This window comes from Elephantulus edwardii, unplaced genomic scaffold (genome assembly GCF_000299155.1).
Source record: "Elephantulus edwardii isolate Elephantulus edwardi_28Jun2011 unplaced genomic scaffold, EleEdw1.0 scaffold00096, whole genome shotgun sequence".
Classification (NCBI taxonomy): Eukaryota; Metazoa; Chordata; class Mammalia; order Macroscelidea; family Macroscelididae; genus Elephantulus; species Elephantulus edwardii.
In genome coordinates, this window is record NW_006399846.1 from 9,463,781 (window position 1) to 9,478,099 (window position 14,319).

Sequence of the window (14,319 nt, forward strand, 5' to 3'; positions counted from 1 at the left end):
TAGCATTGTTTTCAGCCAAGAACCAACAGATATCAGCAGAGAGTACCAGAAGAAAGTTTGTGTTTTATCAACTATGTGAAGACATTTGACTGTGTGGATCACAGCAAACTATGGCTATCATTGTGAAGAATGAGAATCTCAGAACACTTTATTGTGCTAATACGAAATCTATACCTAGATCAAGCAGCTGTTGTCGGAACACTATGGTTTTTTTAAATCAGGAAGGGTGTGTGTCAGAGTTATACCCTTTTCTCATACCTACTCAATCTATATGCTGAGCAAATAATTATTGAAGACAGACTCTATGAAGAAGACTGTGACATCAGGATGGGAGGAAGACTTCAACAACTTACATTATGCAGATTATGCAACCTTGTTTGCTGAAAGTGATGAGGCTATTAAGCACTTGCTGGAAAAGATCTAAGACTACAGCCTTCAATATTGATTACATCTCAATATCAAGAAACCAAAAGTCCTAACCACTGGGCCAACAGGCAACATAAAGGACTTAAACGGTTTATAATTTAATCTTAGTTGGATCCACAATCAACATCCTTGACTGTTAAAAGAAACATATGTCTTGGGAAAAGTGCAGCCAGAGACTCCTTGGAGGCAAGGGTGGGACAGCTACATCTCTCACACTTTCAACATGTTGCTAAGAGAAGTTATTCCTTGGAAGGGGATTATCATGCTTGGAAAAGTGAAGGGTCAGCAAAATAAAAGAACACCTCCAACAAGGTAACTGTACACAGTGACTGAAGCAATGGGCTCAAGTGTATTGAAGATGGTGAGGATGGCACAGGATAAGACAGGATTCAGATTTGTCATTCATATGGTCTCTGTGAGTTGTACTTGACCCAAAGGCACCTAAGAGCAACAACAACAACAACATGGCTGGTCTAAGGGAGCTCTGGTGGCCTAGCGGTTAAGGAGTAGTGCTGCCAACTCAAAGGCCAGCACTTTGAGCTCACCAGCTGGTCTGTGGGAAAAAAGACTGGAAATCTCCTCTCATGTTATTTACTGCCCCGGAAATCCACTGGAGGGTCAGCTGAGTCAGTTCCAACTCAATGGCAATGAGTTGAATTTTTTTCAGTCTAGTCTAGAAACTCCCCTGTGGCATAGAGTGTTTGTGTTGGGCTGCTAACTAAAAGTCAGCATTTGCACCACTCATTTCATGGGAGGAATATTCACAGTCTGGGAAACCCAACAGAGGGACTGCTGTGACTCAGAATTGACTCAGTGGCAGATTTGGTCGTCTGGGTTTAGTCAGGACTTGAGGTCACAGAATGCCTTACAGACAGCACCAGGATGTACTTACTTCTGTAGTCCCAGAACTGTGGCTTGCGCACTGGAAAGTTCATAGTGAAAGCTGTTCATTTAAGTGACACCCAAATGCTAATGGTTTTCAAATGTTCATCCCAGAGCTTTGGATCCAGAGGTCCAACTCTCAGAATTCTCTATTGGTGTATTCCACAGGCATATCAAACCAACACAGCCAATGACAGATTCCCTCCCAGACCGACCTGCACCACAAAAGGTTCTGGCTAAACCATAAACCTGGGAGTTAGGCCAGCTTCTTCCTTCCCAAAATTTACTATATGCCTGAACGAGCTAGAGCTCCAAATACAAATCCATGTTCAACGCCATCAAGTCAAGTCATAAGAACGCTCCATCGAGTTTCCAAGGTGTAAATCTTTATGGGAGAAGACTGTCAATCTTTTTCTCGAGGAGAACCTGGCAGGTTCCAAGCACACACCTTCCCATTAGCAGCCTGACAAGCTACCATTACACCACCAGGGCCCCTTGACCACGTGCCCATCCATCCAGGTCCAAGGTCTAGATCACGAGTGCTTTATTCTCCTCCCCATCCCACCTCTGCCTTTAGTCACGCCTCATCACTTCTAATTTTGGCCCAATTTCCAAGAGCAATGAACAGATCTGGTTCTCTCATTTTTTTTTGTTCAAAATTCTCCAGTGGCTCCTTTTTGCCAGCAGTTTCAACTCTCAGCTCTACTGTTCAGCACTGTGGCCCTTCCTCTCCACGCCTCCCACCGCAGCCTGGGCCAGCAGTGCTGAGTGGTGGTTCCTCCAACAGGCTGTGTCTCAGGCGTTGCACATACTGTGCCCTCTGCCAGGGCAGGACCCCAGACATGGTGGCCCAGCACAAAGGATGTTTTGAAGACTTAAATATGTTGGGATCTAAAGCAATTGAAGGTACCTGGTGCATCTTATTTTGTAACCACAGAAGCCAAAAGATTACTGAATGGTGATTAATCAGGTCAAAACATTCCTAAGTTGAAAGCAGCACATTATTTGCATTAAAATGTTTCCTGCATCAGATTACATAGGGGCATGAGGAAATGTTTGGGATGAGAAAATGTTCTGTTTCCTGATTGTTGTGAGGATTTCACAGGTGTACACACCTGCCAAAACACATACTGTATTCTTCAAATTGGTACAGTTTCTTGTACATAAACCCTATTTTAATAAAGTTATGAGAAATGTTTTCCCTTTGTCAAAATTAGCTGCTGCATGAAATGTCATTGTCCCTCCTAGAAGGTTCTACCCTACTAATCTACTTGTAAATCTCCCTTTTTCTCTCACTGTCACCACCTCCATGAAGCATTTCTTCTCCCCCCACTTCCCTATGTGGAGTATTTATTTTAGCTTCTTAGCTCAAAGCATCTCTTGGTTTTCCCAGGCAAACCTGTGTTATTTCTCTTTTGCTCTCAAAGTTTCAGTCACCTTCCCCATGGTGAGGTCTCTGAAATCCCCCTGCTAAAAGAATCTGCAGTTAGGGAATGGAAGAGTGTATAGAAACAATAGCCTTGAAGAAATAAAGCACCTTTATTTTGGTACCCCCTGCCCTAGCGAGAGCACTGGGCATAGAGTAACTATTCAGTAAATATTTGAAGAACAAGAAGATGGAAAGATCTGGGGTTATTAAACATTTTCAGCACATTGGGCTCAAGTGATTCTTACTTGAGGAAAACAGATCAAACTATTTGTAATGGATGAAAATGGGAAAGGCATGATCTTGTACTAACACTATCAGTGAACAGCACTGAAGCATCACTTTAAGTACTGCATCCCTGTCTCAAGGTAAGCACAACAAAGACTAAGAAACAACATACATGATTAGAATGCCAGCTGGAAATTTTTTTAAACTTTGTTTTTATTTATTTAATTTTTTAAAATTTTTGTTGTTGTTGTTATGTGCCGTCGAGTCGTCTGCGACTCATAGCGACCCTATATACAACAGCCCTAAACTCTGCTGTCCTGTGCCAATTGCACTGCCTCTGACACACCCAACCCTGTTGCAGACCGAGGGTCCCAAAGAATGGAATAATTTTATAATTATTAATAAAGAGACAAACAGCCAGGAATGTGATAGAGCAGAGAGCATAAAACAGGGGGTCAGTAGTTCTTGACTGAAGACCCCAAGCCAAGCTTCTCTGTATCTTTATTGAAAATTATCAGGAAGTAAATCACAAAGATAATTCAATGCAAATGAAGCCCAGCTCTTTCTATTGAAAACCTTCTGCTTGACTCAGGAAGGAGAGGTTCACAAATACAAGAATTTGGTTTACCCTTAACTATTAACCTTGATGCCTCAGGATGAACTCTAGCTCAGGAAGTAACACTCCCTCTGTAGGGGGCCCCTTGCTGTCTCCTGTCTTGCAGGGAACAAACAGCTCATTTTCTATGATCTGCCATAAGAGAAATCCTAATTTATAAATCTATAATTCCTTCAATTCCTGAACAAGGGTTTTCATATAATATTTGGTATAAAGTTTGGCTTCCCATACATCCTGATTACCCCAGTCACTCAATCAATCCACCTCATAGAGGGTCTTCCCCTCCTGCACGGTCCCTCCACCCTCCCAAGCATGATGTCCCTCTCTAAAGACCTGTCTCTCCTTACAACATGTCCAAAGTGTGTCAGACGAAGTCCCAGAATCCTTGTCTCCAAGGAGCAGTCTGGTTTAACCCTCTCTAGGATGAATCTGTTTGTTTTCTTGGCAGTCCATGGTACATTCAATACTCTTCTCCAGCACCACAGCTCAAAGGCATCAATTCTCCTTCTATCCTCTCTAGTCACTGTCCAACTCTCTGATGCAAAACAAGCGATTGCAAAGACCATGGCCTGTATCAGATGCACCTTAGTCTCCAGAGAGACACCGCTGCACTTTAGAGAGGTCCCTAACAGCAGACTTTCCCATCGCAATATGTTTTTTTATTTCCTGGCTGCTGGTGCCAAGATGTTTTGTAGAAAACATATATTCAAGCATCTTTATCATTCTTTCTTTTCCCCCCTTGCTGTGTACCATCGAGTCAGAATCAACGGGCACAGGAGGAAACTGCCCTTTCTCCAGAAATAGAAATTCTCCAGCACTGCATTCGAACTGTGCACCTTCAGGATTGCCATTAGGCCACCAAAGCTCCCTTTACACAGCCTTTTAAAAGCACCACATAGATGTGCCAAGCTTCGGTGGTGTCGTGCATACAGAATTGTACTGTAAACCCGAAGTTAGCCACAGTCCCAGGCAAGGCCTCAAGGTCTCTGAGGTCAGATCTTTAATGCAAATTAATTGAACAGTGCAATAGAGCGGTTAGTTCATGCAACAGAGGTGCCCTCCCGAAGGCCCGCCTCCCAAAGACCCACACTGTTGTAGGAGAGAGCTTCCACCTCGCTGCCCTCAGGGAGCTGCCATTCTGGAAGCTGGGCAGAGAAGAGCAGACAAATATATAACTGTGGGAAGGGGACAGAAAATGTGGAAGGTAAAGAACAGACAGAGAAAGGGGGACAATATAAAGAATACATAAAAAGGGGCAGAAGATAAATGGAACAGGAACAAAAAAGAATGAAAATGTTCACAAAATGTGAAGAGACGTTGTGAAATGTGATGAATGTAGGCAGACCATGTGTAGAAGTTGAATGGAAAGAAGCTGCACTGCAATCCCAGAGGTATACGGTTTGAATCCACTAGATGCTCTGCTGGAGAAGGAGTGGCACACACACACAAACAAATAATAAAATAAAAATAATCTAAAAAAGAAAGGTGAATGGAAACCTAAAGTGCTATGTAAACTATCTAAAACAACAAAATATTCTTTTAAAAAGGAAACAAAAACCCAAAACCCAACAAATCAAAGGCCACGTTTTGCTTGTGGTTTGAACCCAACAAGGACTCCATAGGAGGAAGATGGGGGTAATCTCCTTTCATGCGATTTACAGAAACCCCAGAAACTCCAAAGAGGGTAAGCTATGAGTAGATTCACATTTGACAGTAATGAGAACAAGAAAGAGTGAGTGAGAGAGAGGTTTATAGGAGGCATTTATGGTTCAATGGTAGACCAGGATGAATTCCTAGCCAATGCACCCCATATGCAGCCAGCATCCATGTCATCCCTCAGCAGAGGCCGGTAAGGTGCTGCAATGTTGAACCTATTTCAGTGGAGCTTCCAGACTAACACAGACTAGATAGACATGGTGATCTCCTTAGGAAAGATCAGCCGAAGAAAACCCTACAGTCACAGTTTGTGACCTGAGCCACAAAGGATCATGGGGTTGAAGCAGGTTTTCATTCCCTTGGGTGTGGATGAGGTTATGAGGAACTGAGGATCAACTCAAGTCAGGGTGAAGGCAACTAACAACATCGGGGTTTATGTAACTGACGAGCTGTGTTGCACAAGCTCTGCTGATTAAAAAAGAAAGTATTTTATAAATAACTATGGCCCTAGGAAAACACGCTTTGAGAGACATAAAAAAATGCCTCTAAAATCTAAGATACACACAAAACACTGAAATAGCAGCTGAAGGACTGTCCAGTCAAATGCTTGCTGCAATGCCAGATTATTAATGACAAACAAATGCAACTCGGGGAAAAGACTGTTGACAACAGCATCATGTTTAATTTGCTGTTGTCCAGCAGAAAGCTCACACCCTGAGATTCAGCAGACGAGGGCAGAAGGCGCCGAGGGCAGCATGTCCTCTGCCCAGGCCATCACAGCTCCTCCCATCGTTACCACAACCACTCGGGAGAACTCGAAAGGGATAAAAATCAAAAGAGACAGAGGATAATTAATACCATTTGGTCTCTATGACCATATCATCAAAAATTTATTGAATATTGCATGTATGCTTGAAATAAAATAGGCAAAAATGGCCAAGAAAACTTGGGTTCTATTTTGCTTTTCTCACTTAATCCTGGGCTTAACTTGACTGACCTTCTCTTGCCTCATATTCCCCGCCCCCCCACTTGTATAACCAGAGGAAATACGAGACATAATTTTTATCGGCAGATCCAATAATGACTCAAAAGGGTCTTATGCATGGAAGATTATGAAGAGTTGGGGTGGGGAGGAGCTTCAATTCAGCAAAGATTTATTGAAAGCGTAGAGTGTGAGCTTGGTACCTGTTCAGAACCTCAAGTCTTCAGCATCTTAGCCTGACTCCTCACTGGTAGCTCCTGCAAGTCTTTAAGGGGGTGAGGTGAGGGTGCAGGGTGTTTGTATGGCTGCAGGGCCCTCTTTGCCCGCCCTGATAGGAATTCAGTGCCAGAGAGCTAATGCTCTTGGGACAAACTCTCAACCAATAACTTACAGACCTGAAGTAGAATAAAATCTCTGGCTCTGCAGGTCAAGGCTAACCAAGTTCCCCCAGGGGTTTAAACTCACTAAGCCCAATAAGCTAACCTCTACTGACTCCCTCCCCTTTCCTGTGTTGCTACCCCATTCATCAACCAGTAGTTCCTTTACTTCTCAATCTAGTTGCTTTGATTCAAGTCCACTTCTGGAGAGACCCAAACTAAGACAACATATCATACTAGACAACGCTGAGCGAGAGTTAGACTAGAAAGGAACAAGACTGTTTACTTCAACTAACTACAAAATAAACAGCACTAAAAGTGGTTTCAAGAGGTTTTACTTTTTTAAAAAAATAGTTTCTATATCATAAAACAGGCTTAGGTTTCATACGCCTGAAAAACCTTCACTGACACAGACAATACAACTGAACTGAGAAAAATGGAGCAGCTCTCTGGGGCAGGAACAGAAATGCTGTCTCCGTGTGGACACGGGGTGCCTGATTCTTCCTCCACTCTGAAGGCACCTCCTTCTCATCTGGAAAGGCTGAAGGGACACAAACCTTCAGGGAAGGCGACTCTGCTCTAGACAAGATTCTTTTCTGTGGAACAACATCAAATGAACATTAAACAAGCTTCTCAGCTCAACAGCTATGAAGTGCAAGAAAGAGTCTAATGGTTTATTTTTAAATTCTGTATCTAAAAATTGGGAGAGGAGAAGAAAGGGAGAAAGGAGGGAGAGAGGGTGACAGAAACGGAGAGACAAATAGAAAATCAAAGAAACAAAAGAGCGTAAGAGCAAATATTCCTTTCACAAACAAGTATTGCTTTTTTCAACTTGGAAAAGAAAGAAAGAAAAAAAACCCAGAATGAATTTAGGTCACTTCGTTCCTTTGACTCATAAACCAACCAAAGAAACCAAGCTCATTGCTGCTGAGTCAATTCCAACTCATAGCGACCTTGTAGGATGGAGCAGAGCTGCCTCCTGAGTTTCCTGAGGCTGTAATCTTTACAGAAGCAGACTTCCTCATCTGCCTCCCTTGGACCAGCTGGAGGATTTGAACTGCCAACAGTATGGTTAGCAGCTGCATCCCCAGGGGTCTTTCACAACCTCCACAAATGCACAGACATACACAGTTAAGCATAAGAACATAATAACTGCACTTATTTAGCCTGTGAGGATTGTAAGGCTGGCTCAAGACCAAGCAATGCTTCCTCCTCTATAGCACCTAACAGCAAACATGCAGATATAAAGATGTTCTGTGAGAACATTAATGTATTGTTTATACCTTATCCCCAGGGAAGTAGTTCTAAGATTATGATCAGTACTTATTCTTAATGATAATTATTCTGGGTTATTCTTGATGTTTCAGGACCATATGTATCACTGCCTAGCCCAAAAGAAGCATGCTTCATTCATACATACCCATCACGATGCCATAGATTACTGAGGAAACAAAATATGATTACACAGCAATAGCTGGACACACAAGGAATTCACAGCTCCCCAAGGAAAATACATCTGGATGACCTGCTAGCAATTCTCCCCAAAGACAGGGGAACGTCTCTGTATTTCATTCCCTGGTCCTTCCCTGAAACAGTTTCAATCACTTGACAAATCATTATCATTCATTAATAATGTTTACTGAGTGCCCATATGTGAAAGAAATTCCCTGCACATTCCACAGATGCAGTTCCTTCCCCCACGGGGGCTTTCACTTTAATGCAGACAATATTGAATAGATATGCCTGCCTTTTACATATTCTGATTGGGGTTGCGGTGGCTGTTTCTTGTTTTGTCTCTCTCTGGTCCAGAGGAATAATTTCCTGCTTTTATAAACTTAGTTGGATCATTTCACTTCCGCGAGTCAAGGAGTGCTTCATGAAAGAATAAAAATTTAAAGAGGACTGAGAATATGAGATGAAAGGAAGCTGCACAGAAAGGAAACTGGGCTAGGTGAGTGCTGATGCTGGGGCTCTGCTGTATGATTGTTCTGGGAACTGCTTTCTACACCCAGCCTGAGGACTCATTGACAAGAACCTTTTCCCTGCTGCCCCAAAGTACCTTCTGGTTTGAGACTCTAGTAAGAGTTGCCTACATGTCTAACTGGAGCCCTGGTGGCTTGGTGGTAAGGAGTTGCATTGAAAACCTAAGGCACTTGGTTCAAATCTACAAAGTGTTCTTCAGGAGAAAGATAGTCAATCTCCTCTCATGTGACTTATAGCCACTGAAAACTCACTGGAGGGTCATTAGGAGTTGGTTCCAACTTGAGGGCACACGGCAACAACAACATACGCTGAATCTGAATGAACTGGATTTTGGATGAAGGATTCAATCTCACTCATTATCCTCCAATTGCAACCTACTCCTAGCTGACCCTCTGGTGAGCTTCTGCCACTAAAAAAAATGCCCATTTTTCCTCCTTAAAGCCACTGATGGAGTCAAACTGCCAGCTCGATCCAAGTTGTTTGGTATAAAAAAGTCTTTCTAAAGTTAGGAGCATATCCAACACCTAGTAGTGTTGACAATTTGATAGACAAACTTTATACTGAATCACAGAAGATTAACCATCAGATGCCACTGGCTCCACACTAACTCATGGTGACTCCATGCCTGTCAAAGCACAGCTGTGACCCACAGAGTTTTCAGTGATGAGTTTTTCAGATGCTGGCTGCCAGGCCTTTCTTCCTCGGTACCTCTCTCTGCATGAACTTAAAGCTCTCACTTTTTGGTTACAGTCAAGCCACTTAACTATTTGCACTATCTAGGACTTAAGGATAGTGATTATCTAGTGCACCAGTTTTAAACTAAAAAAAAAAAATGAGCAGAATGTAGTTTTTTTCACCAACATTATATAGTGAACTATAAAAGTAAAATTATTTATGTAGCAAAAAATAAGGAAAGGATATGCAATATCCTTTGGCCCTAAATAAGCTCTTCATAACAGTCTCAAAAATCACTTACCTAACCCAATCTTTCCATTTTTTTTTTCATAGATGAGGAAATGGATGCACAGAGAGGTCAGGTAGGCTGCCCAGGGTTACAGAACAAGGGACAAATCCAGTTTCTTTGTGCTTAATCCTTTATTCTCAATGCAACACCCTGTCTGTGAGAGTTGACTCTCAACCAATGGTCCTGCATGTGGTGACCTTAAACCTCAAAAATGACTGACTTAATCTTTCATTAAAGACTACCTCCACCATCATCAGACCATTTCCTGGGAATTAGAGGGTTTTAGTTCTTCATACCACATTAACTCCAATTGGTAATTTTGAATTCTTCTTGGCAGAAGAAATATAGGTCAAATTCCATTAAACACATATCACTACAAGGAAAATCATTTTAATAATAATAAAAAAAGATATTTAAACACAGCTTATGGTCTGCCTACTCCAGTAAGATTCAATCAGTGAGAGTTTAGTGCTATACTACAAAAGGATATGGATAATGTTCTAAATTTTACAGGAAAAAGATCTTGCCTGTATTGTGTATACTGGCCCCATGTTGGTATGTTTGAGAATTCAGACAGCTGATGTCTTCCAAGTTCATTATCATAAAAGTGGCTGCATATCACAAGATCCAATGCCAGGATCCCAGGAATTTATCTTCCCGCCCATTCTGTATTTTCCAGGGAATCAAATATAATATGTGATTTGCTATCTTAAGGTCTCTCACTCATTGCTGTGGAGTGGGAACCAACGCACAGCTGGTCTTCCAGCAGGTTTCAGAGACTAGGAGTTGTACAGAAAGAGACTGCTCATCTTCTTCCCATGGAGATGGTGGATTCAAACTGCCAAAGGCATCGTCTCTGGGTTAGCAGCCCAGCTTCTGCAAACAGGCCATCAGAGCTCCCTATCCTGAAGTGGTGGTTATTTGTTAACTTGTCAGAAACAATCCACAGCTGACCCTCCAGGGGGGTTTCAGAGGTAGTTAACTGCATGGGAGGAGAAGGCCCATCTTTCTCCTGGTGGATTCAAACTGCACACCTTTAGGATTGCAGCACAGCTTCTTGCCACTAGGCCACCAGAGCTCCTCCCTTACCTCGAGGTAGAGTAGAGGAAAAGATCCATCAGCACCTCTCCAGGCCTGGGTCTGGCTCACACAAGGCTTCAGTGACAGTGACACCTGGCTAGGAACTCCTGGAGCAGGTGTGGAGAGGCCCTGAAATCTTGGCTTTGTCCGTAAGGAGCTCAAGGTTCTTTTTAAGACCACAATTAGTCCTTATTCAAGTAATCATGTTCAAGGCCTTGCCAAGGAAGGGACATAAGGAAGAATCTGAGAGAAATGTATACACATATCTGAAAAATCCAGGATGGTGCAGGATGAGGCAGGGCACCAGCATGGGAAGCTGGCACCTCTGTGGGCAAAGGTCCCTCCTCCTTCTGACACCCCTGAGGAGCACGCAGGGAGGTGATGCTGCTTTAGAAACAACCGGTCACGGAAGTGACAGCAAAGAAAAGGAGGCCACAAGGAACGAGGAAACCTTCTACACGGAGCATAAATTCAAGGCCAAGATCCAAGTAAAACATCAAACTGTAAAGAAAAAAAAAAAAGACATTTCAGATGACGAAGCCGAAACTTCGTCCCTGGGATGTGGCTACTTAGGTCTCCCTTTCGGTCTGACAGCTGGAACCAAAGCCCTGTCATTTCTCGAGGCCGAGGCCCTGGCATGTGACGCCACTGTACAGATGGAACCCACTCGCCGCGCAGGGATCTGGGCAGGGGACGAGGTGTGTGGGGCCAACTCACATCCCCTACTCGGGTTTCTCGACCATTAGCTCATGTTTGAAACCTGGTATTAGCTCAGTTCATGCTGGGACACTCTCGGAACTCCACTTTCCCTAGTCCTGGGACTTGTGTTGTATTAGTGGGAGGGGATCGTTAACAGCATGGGGGGGTGGGGAATCAGAGGAAAGAGGATGAAACGCCTTGATAGGACTGAGTCACACACAAGCATTCGGTAGGAGTACTGAATGTTCTGTAACATTCACCATCACAGCTTCAGTAGAGCAGCCTTATGTATTACTGCATGGTGCACAAGACACAGCCAAAGCTGAGATGTAAAGTGAAGCTTTGAAACATCTGGGGCTTTTAAATACTTTTGTACTCTATAACATTTAGAAGGGACCGCCAGCTTTCTCAGGTGGGATAAGCACTTGGAATGTATCAATTCTGCAACACAGCTCAAAGAAGGCTGGAGTTCAAAATTCTGTAGCAAACTATACTTCTAAAATTTTTTTAAAAATTTTATTCTATTATTATTTTGTGTGTGTACTGTCAAATTGGATCTGACTGGTACAGGAGGAGACTGTCCCTCTGCCTCTGAGCGTCTGGTGGATTCAAACCGCACACCTCTGGGACTGCAGTGTAGCTTCTTGACACTAGGCTACCAGAGCTCCCTAGCAAACTATCTCTTTGCTATACAGACATGAACAAGTTACGTAACCTCTGGCTCCCAATTTCCTCATTTGTAAAATGGGAAGTGGGATCTGGTGGTATAGACTGTACAACACTGCAACACTAGCCTAAAGGACCTTACTTTCTGTTGGTTCAAACCCATCCACCAGCAGCTCTGGGAGAGAAAGATGGACAGTCTTCCTCCAATGAGATTTACAGCTTCAGAAATCCAACACAGGGTCGGTTATGAGTCAGTCTTAACTTGATGGCAATGAGTGAGTAAAATGGAAATAATAGGATGCGCTCCATAGGATTATGGTTAAGGAACCCTTGTGGCACAAGAGTTAAGCATGTTCAGCTGGTAACCAAGAGGCTGATTCTTGGCCCCACAGATCTGTCCATCTGCTCTCACACTCTCTCTCCCATCGCTGGAGAATGGGAGCTGACTCACAGCAGAACCTCCAGCAGGTTTTCCAAGGCTGCAATCACATGGGAGATTATCTAACTTTCTTTTGAGGAGCCCTTGGTTGACTCAAACTATCCAGGAGGAGCAGCCTGTGTTAGCAACACAATCATGAAGGTCATAACCTAGAAAACAAATAAGGATTTCTATTCTGTAGGGGGTCTCTATAAGCAAAATGGACTCAGTGGCATCTAACAACCACAATATCAATAAGGGTTGGAATAAATGAAATAACACAATGTTTTTCAAGTGCCTATTATAGAATAGGGAGCTATGGTGGCCTAGAGGTAAGAAACTGCACTGCAATTCCAAAGGCATGCAGTTCGAACCCACCAGCTGCTCAGTGGGAGAAGGATGGGCAATCTCATCCCATGTGAATTTCTACCTCCACTGGAGGGTCTGCTATGGGTTGGTCCTGAGTCAATGGTGCAAGAACACAACAACAACAGTATAGTGTCTAGTGCACAGTAGATGTTTCCTTCATTCAAGCACTATTCTGAGCCCTGGGGGTAGAAAGATAAAGACACACTCCAGTTGATCTAATAGCTTGGGCTAGTGGGGCACAGATTTTACAGCTCTAAGAGAAGCTGTGAACAAGTGATAACTAAGAGAGCCCAAAGGGCAGGCTGAGCTAGCTGGAAGCAGAGAAAGGATAATAGGGTAAGGGGGGGGGAAGTTAGAAATAGTGTGTCAGAACCTTGACTACTGATTTTCCGAGTAAGGCATGTAGCAAGGGCTCAACAAATATTTGCTGAGCAATCTGTAGATTGTTGAGGAAAAAAGAGGATAAAGATGGATTCTTCGCTGTGATGCAGGGAGGAACTGTGAGCTTGGCTCAGACATGCTGAACTCCAGACAAAGAGATCTACAGACAGTGGGAATGCAGAAGTAAAATTTGGGAGAGAGACCTGGACCAGAGATGAAGTTATGTGAAATAATCCATACAGACAATATACTAGATGTTTTTACAAAATAATAATACACTGAAAAAAGAGAACGAAGGGCAGATAAACTACAATGAGAGGCCAGAGGAAGAAGAAGAACGGGACCAGGCAAATCTGGTGCCAGGGATGTCAGGAGAAGAAGGTTCTAGGAAGTATGACGTAGCTAAGAACAGAAAAGGGAGATCCAAGTTTTGACACATTCCAAGTTATTTTCTTTCTCATCTATAAGAAGTTTGGTGTTTTTTTGTTTTTTTTTTAAAAAAAACCAAACAAAAACCCCAAATCCCAGGAAAGTCATGATGGCTTTAAAAGGAACAGCTTTCACAATTCTTAAATTCAAGTAAAGGTGCAGAGGGAGCAGTGTTAAACAAACCTGCAAGTTTCGCCCTAAGGGTTTAAAGTGCCCTGGGGCAGGCAAATAATCCAGCATCAAATAGCACACTTCCCCAAGTCACAGATAAAAACAGCACTTAGAAGGATTGGGACTCAGTATGACCCAGGAAATCAGGTTCCAAGGAAGAGCTGGGTTCTAATCTTGGGTAAATACAAAAATCCAGGCACACCCACTTCATGGGCTGATTCATTCACATTAGATAGCACCTGGGCCTGTGCTACAGGCTGAGGGTTTAAAGATGAATAAAATCGTCAAGGAGCTTACCTGGCCTAAGGCAGAAGACAGACACATTAACTGTAGTTTAAAAAAACAAACAAACAAATCTTAAAGGTTTTAACTAGAGAAACTTTAAAAAGTGCATGACCCTCCCAGACCATCCTCTAGATTAAAGGTCCCTAACAGAATAGAAATACTGATTAGATGATTAAATACTGATTAGGAATAGATGGTATACAAATTAAAGTATTTCAGATAACAGATGTTGCCCTGGATGTGCTCACCAAGTTGTGCCAAGAAATCTGGAGAACAACCAC